General features: G+C 37.2%; 1 pseudogene across 1 annotated transcript; it reads right to left on the minus strand.

Annotated features, from left to right (window-relative positions):
• Positions 1-256: 256 nt before the first annotated feature.
• On the minus strand, positions 257-22,242 carry LOC144630078 (uncharacterized; annotated as a pseudogene). The gene is made up of 15 exons (XR_013566449.1): positions 21,887-22,242; positions 21,613-21,760; positions 11,389-11,527; positions 9,928-10,048; positions 7,498-7,546; positions 6,938-6,967; positions 6,332-6,411; positions 6,186-6,216; positions 5,978-6,060; positions 5,046-5,109; positions 4,189-4,331; positions 3,720-3,775; positions 3,130-3,201; positions 2,485-2,591; positions 257-1,718 (listed from the first exon to the last, which is right to left on the minus strand). The product of XR_013566449.1 is annotated as an uncharacterized LOC144630078 (transcript).
• Positions 22,243-22,248: the final 6 nt, after the last annotated feature.

Genomic DNA, 22,248 nt, shown 5'->3' on the forward strand with positions numbered 1-22,248 from the left:
TGAAAACTACATGCAGCGAATTTCGCTGCTTCGAATTTTGATGTCATTGTTTGTCTACCTCGAAAATTCGCTATTTCGAATTTCGCAGACTCGAATTTTCGACGAAGTTCGCGATTTTTTCGCGTGGAGCGCAACGAAACATGTCTCGATAATTCGAAGAAATTTCGACGAAAATTCGCGAGAACAAAAAACGAATTTCGACGAATTTCGTTTGCATTACTTTTGCACAGTACTGTATATGAAGAGACACCTATACCACTGTTAGAAGGCATAACAAACAACAACGGTGAATATTAAACCTATTGTTACTTCAGCATCATAAAACTAAGGCATCTTATTAGTCCAATTAGCATCTCTTTCAGGATTTTAAAAAGCTTATAGACATAATTGTCCATAATTCGCCAACTATAGGGAAAGTATTAGTACCTAACATGTACTATACAACTTACTCTTACAGTCATCACAATCCGAAATACCAACTTTAACTTAACTTACTAATAACTTACATTCATGTGTTTTAAAGTTCCTTACAAAACTAAACTACTGAATTTAAAATTTGTCTTGGAAAGTACCACAAGAAACAGGCACTAACTATAACTTACATGTTAGATACTTCCTTTTCTAACACACATTTTTAGAACTAAACATTTCAAGACATTTAATGTTCTTGAAATTACGTCAAAAGGGCTTTATAATGGTCATAACCAAAACCTTACTTAAATGCTATTAAGTTAATCCCTACAACCTTCTTGAAAGTGAAAGGCCATTCTTTGTATTCTAGTTTCACATTGGAGAGAGATGCTTAATTACAGATTTTTCTTTAAAAAGGAATCTCACTGTAAAGCAAAAATGCCAAACACTATATAGGCTAAGATGAATCAACCCAAGTCATTTGCTACATTTTAAAACACTAAATTATCTTTTTGTGGATGAAGAAACATTGCAGTTTCACCAAATGATCTGACTTTTAAAAAATCTTTAAGTCATAAATGGAGAAAGACTGTGTTGATATGAAAACTTCCCCACAAGCTGGTGATCGTCACAAAATTTTACTGACTAGATGAACTTGAGATTTTTGCGGAACGTTTATCACTATCAATCACATGCAAAGATCAAACTGGTTTAATTTGCACTTAGTTGTAAAACATTCTTATAGTGGGAAGAGTCCACCACTAGTGTCAATATGTATAATTTCCAAATTGCATTGTTAATTTTGAGGTTCAATTCATTCACTAAGCATATTTAAAATCGTCCATTTTGATATCACTACTGGTAATTTGCGTGGTTCTAGCAAATTTCAGTCAGAAATTGTCATTAAGTTTTATTTTAACATCATAATTTGCCAAATCTAAATTTTACCTGCTTGACGTGACTTAATTATCGCCTTTACCCTAATGGGGGAAATGGGCCAGAAATTTACATAAACTGTACTGCAATATAAGTCAACTATAAATTAAAATAATTAATGCAATGCAAAATGCAATCTTTGGATCCACTCCTGCAGTTAACAGTTTAAATCAGGTTCGAACAAGTTACTTACAGTAAATCATGTCCAACTCTAGATATACTGCTACTTGTGAGTCTTGCTTTGTTTTTATGTAACTCTAGGTGCTTTGTGACTTCTTGTGCTTTGTACATCCAGATGGACTTGTAGGAGTTGATGAAGATTTCTGGCGTGCCATGGAAGAAGATGTAATAGCTTGCTTTTCTTTCGAGATCTTAAATTAAAAACAATAAATAATTATTTCTCGACAGCAGCATTGTTCTTCCCCAGAAACCAGCTTACAATGTAGTGTACAATCCTACAAAATACTTAGTTAGGAAATTAGAATTTGCTGAATCTCCCCAGGCAAGTTTTCCATTACTTGAGATCAAATTGTACATTTTTGGTATATTTCATAAGTGAAACTTATGGATCCTGTTCACTTCAACTGGCATGGCAGGGGTCACATTTACTAGCATGAAAAGAAAAGTTTTTATAATTATTGCTTGTCTGACAAAGCAGTGAATGTTAAATCTAGTTAGTGTCAAAGGTTAAACCACTAGACATGAGCTAATGAACAAAACCTTATTGCTTTGCACCCTGAGCAGGTGACTGTTAGCCAGGCTTTGCAGTGATCCTGGGGGGGGGGGGCAGAAATTTGTCATTTTATCAACAGAGGGTGGGTGTCAGTCAAGTACTTCAGTCTCTTTTTTAGCATTGATTAGCTTGTTTCTCTCTGAATGCAATAATCTATTTGAACCATTCCAGGGTTGCTGCTAAGGGCTGGCTGCTGGGTAATTTCACCCCAGAACGAGGACTTAAATCCGGCTGAAATTTCACATGAAAACGAAGACTTAGGTAAACTTTTATCACTGCCAAGGCCAGAAAAGCCAACTGGGCTTATTGATGATCTGGCTTCGTTATTTGTTAGCTACATCCCTGCCATTCAGAAACTAATACGCTGTTGACAGAAAGTAAAAAAAAATAACCTCATGACTTACCCTTGGTGATGTAATGCATAAAACATCATCAACATGTACAAATGCACCATAGTTAGGTGGACAGGAGAAATACTGAACACCATCTAGAGATCCACTGTGGGTACCAACTAAAAAATTCAGTGTACGTTAATTAATCATGTATCAATGTATGGTTTATCCAGAACATAGTTTGAGTGTTCTGTTGACATTTACGCTTTGGAGAAGGACACCCACTTAAATCCTGGCTAGAGGTCTGGATTAAGTGCTGTGTTGAGTAGGTAGGTACAGTCTGCATCAAGCCTAGTGGTCCATCAGGCTGGAGCTTATCCCAGTTTCCCTAGCATGGAGTGACTAGCAGAATTGCTTCTCCCCCTCCCCCCCCCCCCCCGGATGGGAAGCTAATCCATCACAAGGTTACCCCCAGCATTAAATTCTTCAGTACCCATTCATACACCTGGGTGGCACTATGAGAGTTAAGTGTTTTGCCCAAGAACGCAATGCATTGCCCCAGCCAGCACTTGAACCCGGACTGCTTAATCCAGAGTCCAGCATACTAACCATTAGGCCACCATGCCTCCAATTATGTGGTATGTCAAGGAATTATCAATATTAATCAGATTTTGAACTGAATTGACGTAAACAGAAAAATACCCACAGAGATATTACCTGGTGAGTCTAAGTGAAGGCCAACATATGGCTGCTTTTCACTGCTAACTGGACCAATGTATTTTACTACACCTAGAGACAAAATCAAATCCAATAAGCTCAAACAAGATGAACAATGCAAACAAGATCTCTGTTCATTGCAAATAAAAAAGAACTGCCAGTAAATTGTATCGGCAAACTTTCAGTCTAGTGATGGCATGAATTTTGTGATCAGTCTCTCAAACCCCCCTCTTCCCCCCCCCCCCACAGCTGATAATTGACAAGGTACTAGGATTTATGGCATAATCTTAGAGTGAGATTTATGAATGGTGGCTTTTAAATATCGAGAGAAGTGCTTTAAAAAATAAAGGTAAGGTCAAACACTCTTCATGTTCAACAAAAAAAAATGTTAAAGATACTAATTCTGTGGTGATTATAGTATAGTAAAATTAAAGGGTTGGGGATTTGTTTTCCTGGCCATTTTGACCTGTAGACTCATGACCAGATGAACATAAAACTGATTGGTGGCTAGCACATTGTTAATAGGCAGCAGGTAGGTGGCTCCTGGTGGTAGTTTAACTGTCTAATAGTTTTGCACAATTGAAACTTACCTGTGAGGTGACTTCTAACAACAACATGGTCACCGATACTTGGCAAAATCTCTGATCTGGTAAGGAAAAAAATTAAAATGGCTATCAGGACTTGAGCCTTATGGTAGCCAACTAGCCACAGGCTAGTAGAAATGCAGTTTTGGCTAGTACGTTCTGGGTTTTCAGGTACACTGTGAAAGTATAAAATTATCAAAGACTGTGGATGTGCGGAAATTACCAAAAAGTAACCTAAAAGATAATGAGAACAGAGCCAGTGAAGACGGCAAAGTGTCTCTGCCCAAACCTAAGTTAGCTTGAGAATTCTGGCTTGTAGAGAATTGGTTTTGGCAAGTGAAATCAAAGCTGTCACTAAGCAACAGGCTAGCTAGCAAAAACGTTAGTCACACACACCCTAGCTATGATATTGGTATTCACTGATATTTGAAAAACCAGGAATATTTTATAATGTTAGGTTATCATAAGCACATACTGTTTCAGAGATTTCTTGTCTCCGTAACTTTGGTCACATAACATTGTAACACTCTCTTCTGCAAGGGCTCTTATACAGCCAGGACATTTGCACTGTGAGTACATCTCAATTGGTCTTATTGGCTGACGCTGTGTGGGTGGATTCTAAAACAACAACAACGATATCAATTCTTTTATTATCTTAGAGTTTCATTATCTCTCTAACAACTGGAAAGCATGTAGATAAAAGTCTAGTTTCTGATCATTCCTCATATAAAAATAATATATTATAAAGGGCAGCCTCGAGCCAAGTGACTCACTGCTGGAGCTTATCCTGGTTTTGATAGCATTAAGCGGCAAGGAAGTTTTCTACTCCCACCTGAATGGGATGCTCGTCCATCGCAGGGTAACCCCCCAGCATTATTTTGTCGGTACCCATTTATACTTACTTTTTTGTCGGTACCCATCTATGCTTAGGATGGAAGGGAAAGCTATTCCAAAACCAGCAGTTCATTGGACACCAGAAGGAAAGAGACAGAGGGGACGACCAAAAACAACTTGAAGGCGAACAATAGAAAGTGAACTTAAAACCCTTAACTACACCTGGGGAGACATCGAAAAGAAAGCTCGTGACAGGCATGTGTGGAGAAACTTTGTTGCTGCCCTTAGCGCCGATGGCGTATAGGGCAGTAAGTAAGTAAGTACCCATTTATACATCTGGGTGGACAGAGGCACTATGAGAGTAAAGTGTCTTGCCCAAGAACACAACACAGTGACCCTGGCCAGGGCTCGAACCCTGAACGCGCGCTAACCATTAGGCCGTAGTGCCTCCCATAACAAGCTATTAATTGGATTTAATTAACATGTTGAAACACTTACAGGGGACACTTTAACTGGAGATGAAAATGGTCTGTATCCTTTCTTTTTGGGTTGATGAACACAGCTGTCAAAAGAAGAATTAAGATGGTTTCCGCACAATTTTCGAGCAATACAGGCAAAAATAAAGTTACCAAAAATACCTCTTAGCATGGCAACAGTTTTAGTACAGCTAACAAAAACCTGCCAAAAATTTAGCACTCAAGCTGACCGGGCCGCGAGAGAAAAATGGATTTGAAGTTGTCTTTATTTCAGTTAAAACGGACGTTTTGCGCCGGTTCAAAACAAAATGGCGCGCGTTTTATACATTTTTTCGAGGTTTCACTTTACGTTTCTCGAAAATGCTTTAGAATTTAATTGCGGGGTCACTAAGACAAATGAATTTCGATGAGATCTTTTAAATAGTATACAAAATGTTGCCGTGCAATGAGTGGATTTTTGGTACTTAATTTTCGCACTCATTGCTCAAACTTTCAGCGGAATCCGTCTTAAGTTTTTTATTATTGCCATACATTTCCAGCAAGGAAATGACCTTATAGGGACAGTGTCACAAGAAATCTTCTAAGTCTTCATGTAAAATATTCCGAGAATGCACTCACTGTTGAGCAAAATAACCTTTGAACAACAAAAGAAAGGCATTGAATCATTTTCCAAGATGTAAATAAAGCACAATCAATAGTTTTTTAAGAAATTTTCTTTCAAGAAAAACTGTCAAAATTGAAAATGTTAGCCCGACGTTTTCAAGTTTTAAGCCACTTCTTTCCTACCAGTCTGTATCCAAACTTCAGGACTTGTAAAGTACCTTCTAGCAAGGCCAGGCCACTATAAGTGGATTTACAATTCATACCAACGCGTTAATGGGATTTTCAAATATTTGCACTAAATCTTGGCGATACTGCCCCTTTATTGTACAAATTTGCAATACTTAAACTTACATCTTTGGTTTACCATCTTGTGCTTCACTTGGAGCTTTTGGTTGAGGAATATGTGGCAATTCAATTTCTTGGGTTATAGGTTCCTGTAAGGAAAGTACAAAATCATTCTGTTGATTTGCTGAACTCAGATGAATAAACTTTATTGAAACAGTTTTTCATTTACTGTTAAGGACATAAAACAGAAGCAAACGTAGTAAATAACACTTACTAGTTTTCTTTGGGTTGGAGGCACTGGCAAACTAAAAATTAAAAAAATAATAATCAAACTAAGCACAAGGAAGCAAAAACCAATGCAATATACCAAACTGAACAGTGCACCGGTGTAATGTCCACAGCACGCAGGTTTTAACTTACATATTTTTGCCAATAGATTGTTGATCCAGGGCTGGTTGAAAAACTGCTTTTGAAGTAGTAACTTGGCCCTCGGAAATTATCTGCAAAATTGTAAATAAAAGATTACCACTGTTATATGTTGTTGTCAAGTAATCTGGATGACTAAATAAATCAGTTAAACTATTCGTTACATTATTCTGATCTCTACCTAATTGGTTTTTCAGAAACACAAATGTAACAGTAAAACTTGTGAAAGGACTTGCGAATAACAGTTTAAGGCTACCCTTAATGAACAAGATACGTACACGTACCTTGAAACCATAATTGTACAGTGTGTTACTTTGAGTCAACTGTATTAGTGGAACAAGCATTTTTTGGCCAATCTGACTAAATGCTGGCAATGGTTTTTTAACTTGTGATTGGCTTGCTAGTTAATAATACTGAGGACTTCATGGATTCAAAACATTTTATTTTGTTACTTTTGACACCAACTTCTGGGTTTTCAGTGATAAAAAACAACTTTAGTTATTAAAAAAAATATTAAAAATGCGTAACTGTAATTTTTTTAATACTATATATTTAAAAAAGTATGCTATTGACTAGTACAAACTACATCTCTGAACTTACCGGAAGTAGAGATTGTTTTTTCTTCAAAGCCTGGAAAATAAAATGACAAACAATTACCATTCATACCACACAATGGATCAAACTACAACTGTCTTGTAGAGTGGGCATGTGCTTTTGTTAAGCTGTCAGTTACTGTATATAACTGTGACTTTGTACAACAGTTTTTTTTTATTGACTTGCTGAATTTGAAAGAATTCATATTTCAGCTGCAGATGAGATGTAAAGTTAAGAAATGATCCTTGCAGTGAAATTGAAATTAAAGAAATTGCAAAGAAAGAAACCTGAAAAAATTCAGGGCTTCCATGGAATTTGAACCTGTGACTTCTGCGATACCAATATGATGCTCAACCAAGCTATTGAAGCCACACACTGGGAGCAAGGTCAATTGTGAGTTCTTATTTTTCCGTGAAAGAATAGAATGATGTGAAGATATGAAAGAAGTCATATTTGATTTGTGGATGAGATGTAAAGAAATTCTTTTTTTTTATTTCTGTGACTATGTACTGATATTTAAAAGAGGAAAGAAAGGGCAAAGAAATACAAAAGATAACAATACGTACCTCCAGTTCATTCTTTACATTCTGTAGCTCTTTTTGAGTTTTATATTGTCTTGCACTGAAAAACAACATAAAATGCAGAATTTGGTACAGATAAAAATGTTGCTGTTGTGGAAGATGCATCACATTTTGACTGTTGTTAAAGAGGAAGACAGCGTACAAGTAAGCACCAGTGCAAAACTATACTTATATCAGGGCTGTCACTAATTTTTCAAGTAGGTGGGGAAATGAAAAATGTAGCCGGGGGACAAGATTTTTCTGTTGTAGGTTGTTGAGGGGGGGGGGGAGGGGGTACGGTTTATGAAACAACAAAAATTGTTCCTAATACGAATTTGTTTTTATGCAATTTTTACGCCATGGTAGCTTACAACTTTCTCTTTCTCTACACCATTCGACAAGAATCTGACAAGTTTTCGAAAGTTATCGTTTATTATGGGATTTGAAAAGGCCTGACTTGTGACTAATGGCGTGACAGAAAAGAGAAGTTGAGGAAGTCTGGGGATGAGTGAAAGTAACTCGTGACCAAGACCAAAAAACATGGCGTCGGGAACGTGTTGGGAACGTCAGACTGGTTTGTTTTTGTTTGTTTTTCTTGAACCAAAACCATTGCCTTAAGAAATTCACACAACAAAACTTTCTGCACTTATGTAGAATACTCAAACAAGCCAATGTTTTGTCATACAAAGTACGTGTAATAACGCATACGAGCCCTGTGCGACTGATCTGTGTTTATTGACATGTAGCTGATTAAACAGCATTAAAACAGGCAAGAGGAGAACACACATTCATAATGTTGCAAGTTTACAGTTAACTGATCACCGATTTTATTTGTGTGGAAAGTGTTCATAGTTCAACAATGGAAAGTCCATGTGTGACTTAAAATTACTGGGCCACATGCGTCTTGTGCAATCTAACTTAATCTTACCTTAAAGCACAGCCAGAAGATAAGAAGGGATCCAGTTTATTCGTTTATCCACTTTTGCCCTCCGTTTTTTCGATGACATTTTCATGCGGAGCCGGAATCTCCGACAACAAGAGAATCCGAATAAAACTAACACGTAAAATCACACGCTTTCAAAGGAAGATGACATTGTTCAATATTTATGCATTTTCAATCACAGCCTCACATGAAATGTCAATCGCTCTCTTTAAAAGGTAAAAAATAATTTGAATAAATAAACTATTGGGTTTTTTTTATTCACAATTCTGTTATTTGATGTATTTTGCACTTTCCATGTTTTGGTTTTGTATCAAAGTAGCCGGGGCTCAAACTCGTTGTAGCCGGGGAAAATCCCCGGCCCCCGGCCCTTAGTGACAGCCCTGTATATAGAGTTGGACCTCCCTGTAATGGCCAACCTAGCACAGAAATAGGTCATTTCCGAGTTACCCTGCTTCTGTTTGAAAACAAGTCTACATGCAAAACCATTCAAATGAGAATGAGTTTGAGTTAGTAGGTGAAAGTCATTTTCATTTGAATGGTTTCGTATACAGACTCAGCAAAGGGTAACTCGGAAATGGCCTATTGTATTGATTGATTTACAGTTTGGATGGAAGTCTGCTTGTAAGTGGAGGTTTGACTGTATCTGCATTGTAAAATTAACATCGGCATGCAACCTGGAGAAAGAGTCTTACTTGTCAACCATGTTTCATCAGCCTTCGCATTATCTGAATTCTGTTTGTGGAACAAAACAGAGAAATAATTATTACACAAGTCATGCCTAATGAAGTGCATTAATTAGTTAACATTAGGTCAAGTGTCACTTTTGAACTACAAAGGAAAAGCTACATCAGTCATAGTTGCGGCAAGATTTTCTGTGTTAATCTGTAACTGAGCAGTACTTTCATGCTGCACCATGTGCTCTACTAACTAGAAAGTTACTATACATCTGTGGAAAAAACCCTGGAATGTGACCATGAAAGCTACTGATCAAGCAGTGTACTCATGTGGTGTTTCAATGTTTATTATGCTGTATGATCGTAATGGTTAAAACTGAGACTATTATTAATATTAAGTTAATACTTTACCTTGTGCTCAGCTGCTTCTTCCACATTTACAGCAGAACAACCTGCCAAGGTAATTACAATAGCTTTAGCTTCATAATAATTTTGGGTACATTTACCGCTTCACAGTGGTGAGTGGTAAGTGCATAAAATTATATAAAATATAGATCTATCACATTTGATTTTAATCACTATAGGCAAACATCAACCAATTCAACTTGAAACAATTTTGGTATCAACTTTCCAGCCAAAAAATTCTAAATTCCATCTTTTGTTTGTTTGTCTGTTACATGCTTGACAACTGCTTGATACTAAGAACTGCAACAGAGTTCAGCACAAGATGGAAATTTGTTTTTTTTGATATACCGGTACTAGCTAAGGTACTACATTTATCTTCATGTATACAGGTTTTGTTCAGATTCTGTTTCCTACCTCTGTCTGCTGGTTTTATTACATCAGTCTGACAAGCCCGGTTACTAGAACTCTTAACATGGATTTCCTTCAGAAGTGGACTTGTGCTGCGGTCGGTTAACACTGGCTGAGCCTGGGTGGTCTAAATAACAAGGTAAGTGCAAGAAAGGAATGAGGTACAATCAAGACTTGTCCGACTCATACTGCTATATATACATATAGGGTAAAACAGTCTATTAGGTTTTTTATTGTATATCTTAGTTTTTTTAATAATTGTAAATTGGAGTGCCACGGGTTTATTAGCTTTATAGCTATTAAGTGCTACCCTCTATAAATAAAGACGCTACTACTACTGCTGCTGGGGGCTAAGCACTGGTATAAGGTCCCAGTGGGGTTAGCAAGGGTCACCAATGCTCTCCCCGTAAATGCTGAGAAATGCCTTTCCGTCTAATATAGGCTCTGACAGCGAAGTCATATGTTGCACGTCCTCGTTTTCTTAGCCCCTGGTAATGCTAGCAGTAGCTAGCAGCTGAGCGACAGTGGCAAAAGGCGAGTGTTCGGCGCCTTCAAATAACCGGAATCTGTGACTAAGGGAAGGAAAACCCCGACAGAAAACCCTGGCCCTCCAGGTTGGGGGTTGGGCATGAGGCCAATCACCTCACCCCATAAAACATTGTGATTACGGAAACTGGAATCTCGATGTATACAGGCTACAATGGGTGTAGTACAACGACATGCTGGACACCAGACGATGAATTTATTAGCTGGGTCGACGGAAGTATGACGACTATGGGTGAAAGCCGAAAGGGGGCCCATTCTCCAAACAGCTCGTTGGCAAACCCCAAAACTAAAGTAAAGGTGGGATGTTGGAATGTGAGAACTATGTTCTCGGTGGGAAAAACAGCCCAGATCATAGCTGAGATGACTACTACTGCTACTGCTACTGCTACTGCTACTACTAATTCCTGAAGTATGGAGGGGTTTGGGGGAGGACAGGGGGCCTAAACTCTCTGGTTCCCCCTTCCTTTTACTCCTGGGTCCTGCCCCTTTCTTTGTGATTCCTGCCTCTTTGTTCTATTACTACTCCAAAATATTGCACAATGTTGCAAAATTTTTGCTAATTTCTCAGTTACCACCACCTTGGGAAAGCTGCATCCTACCCTCTCTACTCCTGTTGCCTGCTGAGTTCCACCCACCCCTTTATTACTGGGTACCACCTGTCACTCCCCTCCCCCAACACACACCCTTAAAGCCCATGAACAACTACAGGAGGACAGTGTGGCAGCAGACCTACGAGAAAACAGCTGTTCCTCTGAATAATAAGATCAAAATCCACATATCACAGCTGACCAGTGTGCTTCATATGGTGAGCTGTTACTAGTCGACTTCACTGCCTAAGGATAGTAGAAACATTGACCACATCCCTAGACAAACAAAATATGCTTCATCATTATTGTGTGTTACCATGATGAATAACCTCACCTTGGTTTGTGTCGAGCGCCGTTTATGCAACTTGTTTGAATCAGTGGAACTTGAAGACAATGTTGACTGTGGGGGACTTTTCCTAGAATGACGTAAGACATCTAGTTCTCTCTTCTGGAGAATAACGTGGCGCTGCAAACTACAAAGCAAAATACAGCAATTAAGTGAACAATAAGTAAGCTAAATCGCACCCAGCATGTTGTCGTTTTTGTTTGGGTTTTGAGACATGGTTCCTCGTAAACAAAAAAGCCTTACCGTATTTATCCGAATAAGCGCCACGGCGCTTATTAAATATTTTGCGCCTAAAGTGCGGGGCTCATTCGAGAGCCGCGCTTATTTGAGGGAGGCGCTTACTTAAAATTTGGATGCCACAAAGAATCTAATCTTTTACAGTAACTGAAAATAGCGTCTTTTGATTGACAGTTTTCGTCTCCTGATGAAGAGAGAAGTGCTGCTAGCTGTCCTGGCAAAGTTCGCGACCTTCATAGCATTTACAGAACTACATATTGTAAGAATGTTGGATAGAAAACCTAAGGTGCGAGCGGTAAAACAATCACTTTGAACTGCAAAACATTGCTTGTGATGGAAAGAAATGTCCAAGTTTGTTTTGGAGTTGCTTTGTAGTGCTGTTTTATGTTAAACGGAATTCCTAGAATAAGCACCAGATCAGGACTGCGGCGCTTATTAACATTTTTGACCCAAATGCGGTGCTTATTCGAGAGCAGTGCTTATTCGGGGGCAGCGCTTATTCAAGTAAATACGGTAATCACAAAAAATTAAATAAATGTAATCTGATTCTCTCCAGGACACTGACCAGTGAGCATTTGTCATAACACAGCTGTGGAAAAGACATGGCGAGAACTTGGCTTGGGTTTCTTCAAAAACCCTAAAGTTTAGTCCTGGAACATATTCAGGGATGACTTGTCAATCCTTTGTGCTAACAGATTGCAGATTGGCAGAAATTTTGTGTAACTTAAAGATGACAAAGGTTCATAAAATCCTACAACATTATTCAGACACTGCACTACACAACCCTTTTCTTGAGATCTGTATTGATCTGAAGTTTTTTGAAACTTGAAAAATGCAAAAACCAAGTCCAGACAGCAAATCACATGTTGCACACGTGCGACAGTTTGAGTACAGAACTGGCCATAAATAAATGTAAGTCTTCAGCTATGAATTGTTTATTAATAAGTGTTTTTAATTAGCACAGACCATATGTTTTGTTCTGTAATGACTTGTTTCAAAGGCACTGTTTATTTTGGCCTTTTTTATTTTTTCCAAGGAGATTTAGCCAATTGAAACAATTTTGATAAATGCAGATTGCTTTGAATGTAACTTCATAGATAAAGTTAATGTATATTAAAAAGACAAATAACTGTTTACTTTTAGGCAAGCAACAATTGGAACTTTGACTAGCTAAAAATCAAAATCACACACTGCGAAATTTGATGCACAGTGAACCATTGTGCGGAAGCAATTCTCCCACCTCGCAACTTTTTTTTTCACTTCCGAGTGACCTCTCCATAAGGATAAATTTAATTAATAAAAACTGATTGCTATCTTCCAATCATGCTGCAAAGACAGGCTAATCTAATTAAAGAATGCGCACTAAATTGCAATCTTGTTTAAGAGTGTTTGTCTGAAGCGCACTGACTGTAATGGGATAAGGATGCAATATTTGTAAAAATGTCCATCATTATAATCAATATAAGAGGTTTAAAAGCCCTGATTTCAAGTTGTTCCTCCTTGGACATGCTTAGTTTGCATCATAACACCATAAACAATACCTGGAATGATTCTGTAGTGACCTTATCTGATTTTTGTGACTTTCAGTGTCAAAGAATTAAATTTATCCCTTTGATCTTAACTTTCATATCAGGAATTCAACAAAATATACATGCAAACAGACTTGATAGCATAAAGGGTACTTTTGAGGGGCGGATCCGGGGGGGTGGATGGGGTTGCGCGCCCCCCCCCTTCATCCAAAAAAAAAAAAAAAATTAAAAAAAAAAAAAAAAAAATAAAAAAAAAAAAAATAAATAAAAATAAAAATTTTTTTTTTTTTTTTTTAAAAATAAAATATAATTTTTTCCCCCCCCCCCCTTTCAATAAAAAAAAAAAAAAAAAAAAAAAAATAAAAAAATTTCCCCCCCCCCCCCCCCCCCCCCCCCTTTAGAAAGTGAAAACCTATTTTCAGACATGCTTACACACGCAAGTTACTGTCATGGGATAAAGACATAACCTTTGGTCCTAAACATGTATGCTTTTAGACAGCCACGCAGTTGTGAATGCTTCATTATTCTATAACTACCTTAATCGACAATAGCATGTCAAGTTTTAATTTAACCAGAAGACTCATTTCCTCATCGGTAGTATGCAGCATAATACTTACAGTTAGAGTAAAGATGGATGTTAAAAAACAGCATAGCAAAACAAAGTTGAGGAATTATGAGATGAAACCTTATCTCAGAAATTTAAAAAAAAAGACAAAAAAAAAATGTTGCATCACTAGACCAGATACAGAGATAAACCTTTGTAGGGCCCACTGACTTGTCTTCAAAAATAACAATCTGACCAAAAATGTTTTTCAGCACTTTGAAAATACAGCCACCCTTGGAACAGGAATTTTTTAGTTTTTTTTACAGCACTTGTACGCTCCTTTAAGTGAAAATAACAAACAAATAAATGTTTGTACTGACAACAATGTTGGCACTAAAAAACAAACATCCTTTACCCTTTTATCTACTTCCAGGTCTTACATGTCTAGCTCCAAGTTACCAATCTTGAACTTACAAGTTTTTTAACCCACATGTTATTTTTAACTGTGCTAACATTATTTAGTACATTAAATCTAAAAAAGACCATCATTTATCACTGTATTCAACATCCTGGCTTCAGACTAGGTGGATACAAGAGTTACTTTAGATTTGCCTGCTCTTACAAATACCCCTAACAGAGATAACAATCCCATGGGTAAGCTCTTTTCCAAAAAAAAAAATAATCCCCTCTTACTATCAACAGTGTCTAGTTAGCTGATGTCTGGTCTTACATCTCTTGTTCTTGTTGATTTTTTTCTTTTTCTTGGACCTTTAATCAAGCACAAATTTCATTAACTGTGCTTTGTGGAAACAAAACGTTTATTTATTACTGTCAGAAAGCCCCCACTTGCAAATTTGTGCCTCTTGGTGTTTTCTTTAACATTAATCCCTACTTGTGTTTCAGTCTTCAGTCTACCCCCTACATTATTACTAAGGTCAGAACTTTTCTAAAAAAACCTGATCTATCTTCGTTTATGATCTCCTCTTACAGTCCACTTTAAAATCAAAAAATGCCTTGAAGCAGTAACTTCTGCTTAAAGAAAAGACTAGACAAAATTTAAAACCAATTCCCACAGCAGGATTGATACAAGTTGTATAAAAAGAAGAGATAAGAATTTCATGCAACAAAAATATCAAACTGCCAACAAAGAGCTATTGTAGTTATCTTTGGCATTTTAACTTGAGCCCTGATATAAATACCACATGTCTGGTTTGATGATAACTTTGTCTGGTTCAATCAAAAGCATTAACTAAAATAATATCTAGCAGCATTAAACAGAAGGGAAAAATAGAAAATAAAAAGTTTAAATTGTTAAGGCAGTGAAAACTACCATGCCAGTGAAAAATACGAGGAAAAGAAAATAACCCATGACTGAACATCTGGTAGGTAATGAATATCTTTGTTTTTTAAAGATCAAATTAATTCAAAGTACAGGCTTTGTATTGTAATTAGGGATCTCCCCTTTGACATTCACTCAGAATACAATGAGTCCTTGATTAAAGAGATGGTTAAATGGAACATTACATAAAAACATAAATTAAAAGCAAGCTGAAAACCTAAGTTATCAAAACTGAAAACATAGAATTGCTTTAAATTGGCTAAATGCAGCTATAGCTACTTAAAAGATATGACTTAAAGGAGAAGTTCACCCAGAATGGCCATTTATTTTCTTTACGCCTTATATTATACAAAGATATGTTATTCACCAAAATTCAGCCTCCACGTGCGCTATAACCCTACGAAATCTTTCCTGAAGACCCAACTCGACCACTGAACGCCGCTGAGGTGTATCGTACCAGAGCTCAGCCAACGATAACCGAACTCCTTTTTGCTTTCTTTGTGCAGCCCACTGCCCAGAGCCAAGTAAAGATTTTCCCCATAAAAACCGGCCTTTTGGAGACCCGAGACAGCCCAAGCCAGACACGCTCCCCCCAGAGCCGTAACATATAAAAAAAACCAGTAGCCCCGACCGTGTAACGACCACAAATACGCCCCGCGTTAACCTCCCTGCCCAAGAAAGGATTTAGTAATAAAAAAAAGAAGGGAAAAGAAGAGAAAAAGATAAAAAAGTAAAATAAATAATGCATAAAAGAAATCAAACATTTCTAGCTCAGTCAGTCAATACAAAAGACATAAAGCTCATTGGAGTATATAAAGAGTTTCTGTAAAATCCTCCCTGAAAACGTAAGTAAAATAAATAAAAATCCTGCTTTTGTTCGAACGACCAGAGTCTTCTAGTTTGAACATCTACCGTTTAATGAAAGACGTTGAAAAGATTTTTTCTCTGAGCTTTTGAGCACACGAGCGCACAGGGGCAAACAAAAGCCACTACAAAGAAAAGGACGACTTTTATTCCCGCCCCAGGCTGCCGACGCCGCACATATCAGCTCCAGATGGGGCGTTAGTGGCGAGCGGCACTGCAGAAAAGATTGTAGGGTAGCGCACGACAGGCGAATGTGATCATTATAACTTTTGGCGTAAAGAAAATAAATGGCCATTCTGGAGTGAACTTCTCCTTTAACAAAATACCAACTGGAAATAAAATGCCTTTCTTTCTGTGTTTGTCATGAAGTTAAAACATACAAAATAGAATCAGAAAGTCTAAAAGTTAAAAAATAAATTTTATTTTAATAAGTACCCATTGTAACTTTATTTTTTTTATAATTAATTTCAAAGTCGTGGTAAATATTCTTTAATTACTGTTCTTGATACAGTATAAAGTTTCCCTAATTCCAGTTGCATAACAGGTCCGAAGTTTAAATTTCTCCTTAGAGTAAAGAAATGCAGTGGTTTGATTTTATTTTTTGCCTCAAACTTCCACTCTTCAGATTCAAAATAAGCTTAGATCTATAAATATTTATAAACACTGTTTCTTATACTAAGCACATGAGAATTTGACAGAGTTTGAGTGCCGAAGTGAAATACACAGAAAAACGCCGCACCAGGTGGTTAGCCCTGGAATTTGTTATAATGCAGTGGATCACTTTGCAAATATGGGGAAACTTGCCAAATGCTCATGCGCCTAACACGTGAAGCCAAACATTAAACCAATCACAATCCAACTTTTGGATCCTGTCCTATTACAAATTTTATTTTGTATTCTTGGGACATCTGACGAGTGAAAAACAAAGAATGTACAAATCAAATTTTTAATGAACTTCTTCCCTTGTTATCAGGAGGAATGTTCTCAAAACAAGGCTTCACAAGTTGTTACGCCCTGTGTGATGTCTCTCTACAAAGTTTATAATTAATTGCTGTCATAATTTTGTCAACTTTGTAATCGGTTTCAACTGAATTGACCAGTCATAATCTATCACGTTAGGGGGTGGAGATGACATGTCAAGGGCTAGATTTCCTGCCCACCGTGAGTCCGCCCCTTACACTTCTTGTAGTCAAAACAATGGAACCCAATAAAGACAGCTGTCAAAAAAGGTCAAAAAATAAATGAAAAAAATAATTAATCCATGGTACAGTGCACGTCCCAAATATTTTAACGTTGGGATGATAGAAACCCCTGACTGCAGGCTGTGAGAGAATCAACAGGACATTAACATGAAATTAAATCCTAGCTGTCTGCGTTTGATTTCTGATAACCATTTCAGAGGAATATGTTAGATGAAGATTGAATATAGCTAACCTTTTCAATATATTAATAGATAATAGATAACTGGAAAAACGTGAGTGGGCGTGTAACTGTGTTTGTAAAGCATGTTAAAGGAGAGAGTGAACCACACCTTTCGCAAAAACACAAGGAATCCCTTCACAGTGCACATAATTCTGCGTGGATTAATAAGTTTTCAAACCTTTTCCCAAAGACCGAAGGAATTTACTTACAGTCTGTATATAGCATATGTCTTTATATCATTCATTATTTGACTACAAGACTTGTTCGATGGCATTATCTTCAAGATCAGTAGCGTGGAACTTACAAAACTATTCAACATGCTTCTTTAGGGTATTTCAACCAAAAAAGTGACTGTATAAGTTAATACACCTCGAAAGTTGTGATCAAAGTTATATTTTGAACGTAAAAGCAACAATATAAACAACAACAACAGCCACTGTTAATAGCACTGTGATGAAAGTCTTTTTTTTTTTTTAAAAAAAAAAACTGTTTGTTATGGTGTTCATTGAGTGAGTTAGTCAAAGGCCTTGAACCATTACATGTGTAAGTCAAGTAATACATAATTGAACAATTGACATAACTTTGTTATTTCCCTAAAAACAAAGTCCTGAAGATACATTTTTTGGTGGTTTTAAGTTTTATATATAGAGAGGCCCTGTCAGGGTAAATGCCGACAGGCGATACGGCTCTGAAACGGCGACATAAAGAAGCTGAAATGACGACGAACGACAAGATGCTCCGGTGAAATAACGACAGCGACAAAGAAAAGAGCAAAATCAACAGCGACATCAGCGCTTTTTAAGTGGCTTGTAGGCAAAATAGCCTGACCTTGTATAGACCATTCTCGTGCATTGGACGACTGCAATCTTACGCTCTAACAGTTCATTTTTAGGCTGCTTAAGTTAAGTAACTACACAATGATACATCACTGAAAATATTCACTCCATTTCTCTTTGTACCGGCCAGAAGAAACATCTTAGTTACTTCAGTTTTTCAAATTTACCAGACCACCCTAGGAAGGTGTCTCCTTCATCTGCAGAGACAGCAAGATAGGATTGGCCACAGATAGAACGTTATGCACACCAACCCGATCAGTTGGACCAACAGCTGGTGATAGGGGGAGGGCCCCCCTAAAGGGAATATTTAAAAGAAATACGCCTTTTTTTTTTTTTTAACCTACTATCGATTTGGTGCCTTCAGCTCCCGAGGAGACGCTGGCAGAACACGGCAAACTCTGCGAGCTGATTGTCAAAAATGATCACAATTTGGATTCATTTTTATCGATTGCTACCACTCGCTATACCACTGCAGTTTATATAATATATAATAACATATTTTATTATTCAACAAATTTGCACAACACCCATTTGTACATAGCAAATTTCCTACAATATAGTACAGGTTGCCAAGGTTTGTCTGAAGTCTTAGAAAGCAATGCCTTACCACAGTTTTTTGTCCTAGCTGCAAATTGTGTTTAATTTGTTGATAATTTATTAATAATAAAACAATTACATTCCTCTCGATCCTGCAGGATACTCCCTGAAATTAATCTTAAGGATTGATAATGACGATGATCAACAGAACAAATATCTTTTCCAGAAGAAATTTTTCTCTGGTACATTTTGCTCAACATGCACTTGCCTATAGTGTTCCTTCTTCACGTTGAAGGTTATCTAAATTTGCTGGTAGCCAGGCAGGAAAAGAATGTTCTTAAACAACAAGAGGACAAAACTAATTTAGTACTATTTTCTTAACGTAATATGACAGATTATTTTAATCTCTGTTCACCACTGCAGAAGTTAAGAGTCCAAAGAGAGCCCAAAGAGCTAGATAGGAGAATCAAGCAAACCGAACGACAGAAATCATCAACTAAGGAATACTGCGTCTTGAAAACACACCAATTTTTTCGAAACTTAAAACACTGGAAATCCGACACTACTTCTTGCTTTTCTAGAAAAGAAAGTGACAAATGGCAGGAACACATTCGGAAGTGAGGATTCATGTCTTATAATGGCAAGGTCAAGGAAACGGAAATATTCTGTTAACAAAAAACATGAAAAACAAAACACTCAAATTTTCAAGTTTGGTTAAAATTACCTTAATTTAACAATATTGGAAAACATCTTGTTGTTTTCTATCATTTAGTTCATAAAAAATTCTAAAGTGTCTTTTTTTAAATCAAAAAAATTGGGAGCATTCCCAACTGATAAGTTTTGATAGAGCCAAGCTTCCTTTAGCAATTTCGGAACAAGGAAGAAACCAGAAGATAACTAAAATCTGCAAAGTATAATGTGTCAAAAATTGAACTTGTAGATTCTCCAGATACATTGAAAAATATGGTGACAAGTTGCAATACTACAGTTATTTGTGATCAATCAATTTTCATATATTTCCCAAATTTCCTTAGAAAACCTTGTTATGAATGAAAACGAGTGAAACTTTATTACTTATAACTTCAAATATAAGAATGACAGCAAATTTATTAGCTTTTCATTAATATTTGGAAAGCTAAGGCGTCACCTTAAGAAAACACACTATTGTGCTGGGGTAAAATTACCGGATTAAAGAATTATTACTTAGACAGCCAAACCAGCTTCGAGAATTTCGCATATATATAAATAAACTTCAGATTTCAAAAACCGTAAAAAAAATAGCTAACTGATAAAAGATAAAAGTGGATTCGCTACGGATAATCGAGAATTTTCTGTAAGCTCGAGATTTCCATACGATCCACGATATATTTAAAGTTAAAATGGAACAAACAATCCATTAATGAATGAATCCGCCACCAATATCAAGTTCCACCGAAACAAATAATGAACTTTCGTAATATACAATAGGTTTTTAGCGAGTTTTCTTTGCTCGGACGAAACTCGAACACAAGCATACAAGCCTCAAAGATTGGAATAAGGCTCGCAACCTCTTCAACGCCGAAGTAATTAAAACTCAACGACGCTATCGCCTTCAACATATTTGCGTCAAGAATTGAAAAAAAAAAAGGTTAACTAGCCTTGCACGAGTAATTTACTAGTCTAGTTACTGCTTGATCTGCGGTCATAAAACGTGCTAAATGTAACGTTCGCGCTGAGACATATGGTTTGTAGATCAAGCGGAAAAAATAGGTTTGCAAAGAACAATCAGAGCAATTTGGTCTCATAATGGAATCTGTTTTTCAACAGATAATATTGAGACCTTGAGTCACGTACCGAGCAAAAGCTGCACTTGGGCGAGACAGCGAAGCCAAAACAACATTTCTGACTTCTATTGTTTGGCGTGAAAGTAATTTCCGGGCGACTCGAGGAGGGATATTGAACCCATTTCACACCGCTCTGTTTATGATGTAGATTTCACTTTCGATTGGAACAAAAATTTGCACCTTCAGCTAAATTATTTGTGGCAAATTTAATAAAAGTACACAAAAGGAAAGGAAGACATTCGATATTTTGTTGTGAAGGGTGATGCTGACCTTGTGAATTCAATTCTTTAGTTACACACTCAACCTTCGACATAAAGGATTTCCAGTACACAAAAGAAACCTCAAGACTGTATAATCGGTCAACCGAAACAATAATTGCAGTCGTGCTTCGAAAAACAACTTCAAAGAAAATGCAATGGAGCGTTTAACAGCTCTTAAACGAGCCAAAGCACCCCCGAAAGCAAGTTTTGTTTTCTACACAACGCCCGTTAATTGCCCAGTTTATGAAACAAAACGCCGAAATCAAAACAGCAGATCAGTGGCTTAACAATAGCAAGTATAGACGCATTGTTCTTTTATAAAGAAGAGCGAGCCGACCTCTAATGAAAAATTAAATGACACGTTTCTTGTGATAGCTTTTTGATGCCCGAACGACACGAAAGAGATCGAATTTTACCGCTATGAACTCACTTTGAGCATTATAAACTTATGTGTTTACCTTTTAGCTGAAAAACGTTTTGGTATTTTCCTTCACCGCAAATTTATCCACAATCTTAATTCCTCTAGCTTGGCAGGAAATAAATTAGGCTTTAGGAATCCAGACAACCCTGGTCTAGGCAGGAACTCTAGTGATGACGGCTGGTAAACTAGTCGGTATTTTCACATTCAGTGGGCGCGAGCAAACTGAACCAGAGCCAATATTGAAAAGTTGTGTACATAAATTGTACACGGCTTTAAACAAACTGTATAGAGACCAATTCATGCTCAAGGGTTTTAGCTAGATTAAACGAAAAACCGGCCAACCGCTAAAAAGTTTGTGCGATTGTTCCGTGAAAGTCGAACTAAATACATTCAACTTTACCTTCGGTTGGACTGCAAAAGATTCGAAACTTCGGTGCAAAGAGAAATTGCTCCCTTTAGTCCACCTTTTCTTGCAGTCGCACCCAAGACAATTGCCACAGCTTGTCTGACAATTTCTCTGTCTCCATTTAAGTATTGAACAGCATCTCCTAGGAAAGAAAAATAAATTCATTCGTACGGATAGTATACCTGAACCATTGTGTCTTGCACGAGATTTTTATCTGATTTCCGCCCACAAGAATGCGCAGAAAGTTCATAATTTTTTTTAGCTTTACCTATAAGACGTTCTTCGCACGAAGGTGTTAGATGATCCCACGAAGAATCTGTAGTCGTTGTCCTTGCTTTCGAACCTGCATAAGTTCTTGAATGAACCTTTTTTTGACTTCTTTCAGAATGTCCACTGCCACCACTTTCACTGCTGGTCGCGTCCGCCATAATTTCACAAGGTAAGTTTCATAACGTGACTTCTCTCACAATTCAGGCTTGTCATTCGAACCATATTATATAACAGGGTTAACGCAAAATCCTCACGAAATAGCTACCAAAACGTGTTGTCAGAATACCAGGCACCCTCCTGGCGAAAAAAAAGCAAAGACCTAATTAGAATGATTGTTGCACAACTGCAGAGCTTTTAAAC

This window comes from Oculina patagonica, chromosome 11 (genome assembly GCF_052425735.1).
Source record: "Oculina patagonica isolate OP01 chromosome 11, crgOcupat, whole genome shotgun sequence".
Lineage (NCBI taxonomy): Eukaryota > Metazoa > Cnidaria > Anthozoa > Scleractinia > Oculinidae > Oculina > Oculina patagonica.